Consider the following 6,437-nt stretch of genomic DNA (forward strand, 5'->3'; position numbering starts at 1 on the left):
AAGGAGAATTTATTTGTTTAAAATTTGCTTACCAGTGTTTTGAAAATCGTACTGAAACAAATAATGAGCATTGTGAAATATACTTTTAATCACTATTTTTTCAATAGATATAGGAAACGACAGTGTGAAACAATAGCCATCAGCTACCATGGCACTGTACTCCACAAGCAGGTAGGTCCTTTCTTGTTGCTGTTTCGAGAGCATGTGTGATACGAGATTTCAGACCAGGATTTGGTACTTTTGGGTGTCCCAAGTCCATTTAGTACGGTATATCAGAAACTACAAAACTGTGTAACTAAATTATATTTTGTCTTTTTGATCTATGGATCCTCTCAGAGGATTCATGGACTCCTCTAATTTGTTCAAGAGTTGATTGAAGCATTAAACCCAGTAAATGAATGCCAAGGAAAACTTAATCCCTCATACCCCTGGCTGTAACATTTCCCAACATCGTTGAGGATAATGCATATGAAAACCTCAATAGTGAATGGCGTGAACTAACAGTAAATGTAGTCGAAATTAAAGCTCTGAAACTTAAACAAACAACAGATGACCCAAGTACTGGCAAGGTGTAGTGATGAACCCAGATTCTCCAATCTTTCAAGATTAATGATGAGCCTGATATCACTGCCACATTCATCTACTGCAGCAAACATGATGTTCTCTTTGGTGATAAATACAGATAAAAAAACGACCTCGATTGAAGACGGACACCCTGCATTCACAGCAAATCTGTTACTTGGTGGGAAATGCACATCCTGTTAGTCCTCCCAGTAACTAGCAGATAAAATGGATAAGTGGTCATTGAAATTATCATTATGGAAGAATCCTAGGAAGAGGGGGAAACGCAATTTTGAAATAAATCAAGTACGTAATTTGAAAATCAAAATTTTTGGTATAGATTATGTTAATTTGGTACTTTTCGGCAATTTGAATTGGTAATGTTGGTAAAACAGAGTGGCAACCTTTTTCATACAGGTTGCCCCCATAATTCGCCCTACGCCTGGCAGTGCATTCAACAGAAAGAAATTAAGCCCACTATCAAGTTCCGCTATTTACCGCTGACCATACACATTAAATAAAGATAGTATGAATAAACAGTAAATATATCTAATAAATAAGACACGAAAAGACTATATACAGAAATACAGTATAGGTACAACTAATGTTGAAAGAAGAGAAGATGCAGTATCTTCTAAAAGAACCGTATTTTATAGTTATGTTCTTAGATACTTAGAAAACACATTATTTCTTTTCATTTCTAAATATAGTTTAAATTATCAACTTCCACCACGAAGTGCTTTATATTAACTTTAGGTAAACATGATAATTTAATTTTTAAAATATCTCGGAGAAAGAGCGGCAAATCCAGAGTTGTTTACATTGAAAACCTTTTCTCCGGACGTATGTATAAAAACCTGTTTTCGTCTGTATATTTTACCACGATGTATTGCTTAAATCAACAACATAGGTATTATAAGCTACTTTTGGAATGTATGTCAAGTATCTAAGGTCTAGATTCAAGGTTAATTTAAACAAATCCGCAACCACGGGTTTAGGGAACGGAACATTTGATATCTCTTCTCTAGTCTTTTTGTTTTCGACATGGTTTTTCCATGGCTGTTTTGCCCCATTCTCCCCTAAAAAAAATGACCTACCATATTTAATCTATATATTATTTCTAGCTAAGGCGAGTTGGATTCCCGGCTCCCTGTGGGGAGATGCAATATATCTCAGGTAATTTGCAATTCCAAGGATACAGCATCCAGACCCAAAACCTTGCCTACCCTATGATAGCCTATGTATTTGGTCTCTAGTTCCCCTTCTGGTATTCTGAACAGGCATGTAGGTAAATTTTCCGAATAATGCTGCATTATGAAATACCTCAAAACTGGTATCGATGGATTCCTCTCAACCTCTACTATTCATATATAGTGGAAATAATGCGCGATTCCACCTCTGGACCCCACAATCTGGGTTCCGATAGTAGGGGAGGGTATGAAGTAGAGCAGGGAAATTGCAGGGTAAAATATGAATTCCGGCCATATTTCGTTTGCAAAATCTTAACCCAATTAGCTACCTAACTTTGCCTAGTTTTGAAGTTAGCCCTAGCCAAGGGGGGGCTTTACCCCCCCTGGACCCCCCTTTTTAAGGCACTTCGTGCTACATCGTCCTACTTCGGTATCACCTTAACTCAACTACCTACCTCACTTTGCTTAGTTTTAAATTCAGCCTTTGTGAAGAGGGAGCTACGCCCCCCTGTGGATCTCCCCTATTCAGGGCACTTCGTGATACTTATGATGCGTAATTAGTCCTGTGGATGAAAATGCCGCAACCACGAATAACCTTCACACTGTGCCATGATGACGGCAACTGAGTCTTCATCTCATATATTCCTCAGGATAGGAAACTAGGACCGATAATGACACGACCACTCAATAGAGGGCACTCTATAACTATACTGTAAACAATGGGGAATATTGCGCCATCTATCGAGAGAACATAACAGCACATGCAAGTAATTCATTGGGGGTTTCCAGTCCACAGCTTGTTGCTAGCCTTAAATACGTAAACACAGCCATGTTTAAATTTCAGGGTGAGGATGGTGGTGTTTCGGGGTATTTTGCACAAGGTATGTTGCACGAAGTGCCCTAAAAAGGGGGGGTCCAGGGGCTGGGCGAAGCCCCCCTTTGGGTAGGGCTTAATTCAAAACTAGGCAAAGTTAAGTAGGTAATCGGGTTAAGATTTTGCAAGTAAAATATTCCCCGAAGTAGGACGAGGTAGCACAAATTGCCTTAAAAAAAGAGACCCAGATTGTGGGGTCCAGGGGTGGAATCGCGCATTATTTCCACTATATATTAACAGTAGAGGTTGAGAGGAATCCATCGATACCATTTTTATGGTATTTTGTAACATTTTACCCCGTAATTTCCCTGATCTACTTCATGCCCTCCCCTACTATCGGGACCCAGATTGTGGGGTCCAGAGGTGGAATCGTGCATTATTTCCACTATATATGAATAGTAGAGGTTGAGAGGAATCCATCGATACCACTTTTATGGTATTTAGTGACGCGGCGTTATTCAGAAAATTTACCGGCATGTATTATATCAGATGTGATTTATCATTGTTATGTAATATAAGAATGTAAAAGAAGTAGATTTCTTATAGTTTTCTCATACATGAATTGCTTGTTTTTTCCACATTAAATGGTACTACAATGTCAATAAACATATATCTCCTGGTAGAACATAGCTTGAACTAGAATTGTTTTGGTAATACCAGCATATTAAAACATTCCTTTTGACGTCTAGTGTGCATTTGTAGTAATTTTAGTCAGCACCACCCAACAGTAGCGATGATATTAAACCTGATAGTTGGGAGGGGTATGAAGTATCCCTGGAAAATTGTGAGGCAACATTAGTAAATAACCTATTGAAACTGGTAGTGATGACTCCCATATATTCCAATATTACTCAGTGCAGCAAATAGGTAGCTCTAGCTTGCTGGCCATGGATCGAGTCAACACGCGTTGGCACATTCTCTCACGAGTCGGCATACTCTGACACAGGCAGGCTCGCCTCAGTGCACATAAGCCCAGCGAAGCATCTGCTTCGCAAATCCAGCTTATCCTTATCCTTGCTGGTCACTTGTGGGGGAAAGTTTACATTCCTGGGTGGGTAGTAGCCCTACAAAGCAGGGTTACAGTGGATGCAGCCCCGTAATGTTACACAACTGCTTAATTTCTGCACTAGATAATGTCCCTATATACGAGTATTTACTGATTTTACCATACCGTGCAATTTTCTTTTTAAATACTTCATGTCACTCCACTTGTTGGGTCTAGTATTGTTGCTGTTGTTCGGGAGTATTGACGAAAACAACTGTAAATGTACACAAAACATTATAAGGAATCTATCAATACCAATTTGGACAGGTTTTATGATGAGGACCTATTATAGGAAATTATCATTGTTTTTTATGGTAAATGGTGCACTTTCAAACAAGTTGTATTAGGTGAAATAAAAATGTATCAGTCAGTTGTTTATTCATGGTTCAAAGGAACTCCAACAAGTATTATTTTCTATATTAAATAGGGGAGTGGAAAAGAACTCATTTTGATATGTATTAAATTCATATCAACAGTATTCTTGCCATTATATACCACAAATTTTTTTTATTAAATCCAATAAGTTTAGTTAATGCAAACTGCAGTTTACTACTTATTGTGCATTATGCTCGTTCTCAAGTCTGAACTTTGATTTATGCTAAAGTAATAGGCATTATTTAAAGATAATGATTTTATAGATCCTTTCTAAATTGCTAATACTAGAAAATAATTGAAATTATTATGTTCCCAAGTTTTAACACGATTGTGCATAAGAACTAGTCTCTATATCTGTGCAAGTATGGCAAAATGAAGCAATGACCTTGCCTTTGTGCTTTGATAAAGGTAAAAAAAAAAGTAACCATTAATACTATGGCAAGATAGAATTTAGCAACTTCCCGGGTGTTTTATCATCAAATATGGAACCAAGCTATCCCTTGCTGCATGCACATAGGGGAGGTTTATTGACCTTTGCCATAGCACAGCAGCAACGGTGTTGCTACATACAGTCCTATACTGAACGACTACTTATCGCATAGGCCACTTAATATTAAATATTATGTGATATCATCAAAATCCTGTAATCTGACAAAAAATTTATATATATATATGTATATATATATATATATATATATATATATGTATATATATATATTATGTATATATGTATATATATATATATATATATATATATATATATATATATATATATATATATATACATATATATATATATATATATATATATATATATATATATATATATATGTATATGTATATGTATATGTATATGTATATATATATGTATATGTATATATATATATATATATATATATATATATATATATATATATATATATATATATATATATATATATATATATATATATATATATATATATATATATATATACATATATATATTATTTATATATAAAAAATATATATATATATATATATATGTATATATATATATATATATATATATATATTATATATATATATATATATATATATATATATATATATATATATATATATATATATATATATAATATATATATAATATACATACATATATATATACAGAGTCAGGAATAATTTTTAAAAATGTGTGCAGTATGCCAAATAATTCTGAGGCCCTCAATGCAGGAAGGATCAAACGTCCATCCCCACTTTTTTTTTTCTAATAACAGGTTTCCTTACAAACTTTGAGCTAAGATGGATAATCCTCCTATATGGTTTATAATGTTGTAGGATTTTTTTTTTTTTTTTTTTTTTTTTTTTTTTTTTTTGCCTTGGTGGCTCACATATTTTAATATATTGGGTAGTAAGTATGTGAAAATGGGATAACTTAATAACCTAATAAGTTTGGGGAGCTGGTACTAATATGCCTGGATATATATTTTTTTAGACCTTATTAATTATTATTTCTCAGCCAGTGGTTCTATTAATAATATTGTTGTTCTTAGTATTGTTATCTTTGAAATGTGTGCAGTGTTGTTCATATCTATTTTGTATTGCTTAGTATTGGTTCGGAAGACAGAAGGGTAATGGGCTCATCATATTTTTTGTATGTATCGCATTCACTGAAAATAGGAACCCAGTACTTTAATCAATGCATACAATATTATGACACTAAAGGCTAGCACCTGTCAGTCAGCTTTGGTATGAATATTTGCATAAACTTGGGTAATACATAAGTTTACTAGTAGGCATTGAAAGTTTACCAGGTTGACATGATCTCATTTTTTCACTTGCATTTTGTTAGTGTCACTGCCTGTCATATTCATAATGGCCTCATTCTTTGGCAGTGATAGATCTGCTAGTAGATATGTGAGGGAAATGATTCAAATTATTTCTTTTGAAATGTGTTTACTAACAGTGCCATGTCTTGTATAGTATGTCAGCTCATTCTGGACTTTTCTTCCTAGGGTTTGCCGAACTTCATATAGAAAATTATAATATATCACAATAATTTAAATATTTTGCAACATCACTTTGACCAATGAGACATTTATGAGTGTGTAACAGGCATTCAACACAATTTAATTTTGCAGGAGGAGGGCAGACATTCAGTGCTGCTAAGGACAGTTGGAAGACCTAATGCGGGTTGCTGTTCACTGTGAGTACCTTGCAGCTTTAGTCTGAATTGTTTGACTGTTGAGGAGTAATGCTGGTCAGGTTGAAATGTGATGCTTCAAATGTAAATTCCTGCAGTTCTTTACGTTATATCCACACAAAACAATTTGGTTTGTAAGCTACTTCTATGCATATCATTTTCAAACTGATTGAAATTTTTGCAATTAACTCATTATGGACAGGTGCC

General features: G+C 34.4%; 1 protein-coding gene across 4 annotated transcripts in view; it reads left to right on the forward strand.

Moving 5' to 3' along the window:
- The first annotated feature begins 1,349 nt into the window (after positions 1 to 1,349).
- LOC122243896 (uncharacterized) overlaps positions 1,350 to 6,437 on the forward strand; it is an 11,129-nt gene continuing 6,041 nt past the window's right edge. Inside the window, exons 1-3 of one of the 4 annotated variants that reach the window (XM_043001639.2) lie at positions 1,358 to 1,404; positions 1,686 to 1,737; positions 6,169 to 6,233. The gene's annotated coding sequence lies outside the window, so the exon portion shown is untranslated. Of the gene's footprint in view, positions 1,405 to 1,450; positions 1,472 to 1,685; positions 1,738 to 6,168; positions 6,234 to 6,437 lie in introns of those variants that run through there. The other 3 variants (XM_043001637.2, XM_043001638.2, XM_086535186.1) reach the window with 3 other exon arrangements.

This window comes from Penaeus japonicus, unplaced genomic scaffold, assembly GCF_977035675.1.
Source record: "Penaeus japonicus unplaced genomic scaffold, GWHDUDI00000001_assembly GWHDUDI00000042, whole genome shotgun sequence".
NCBI classification, from domain to species: Eukaryota; Metazoa; Arthropoda; class Malacostraca; order Decapoda; family Penaeidae; genus Penaeus; species Penaeus japonicus.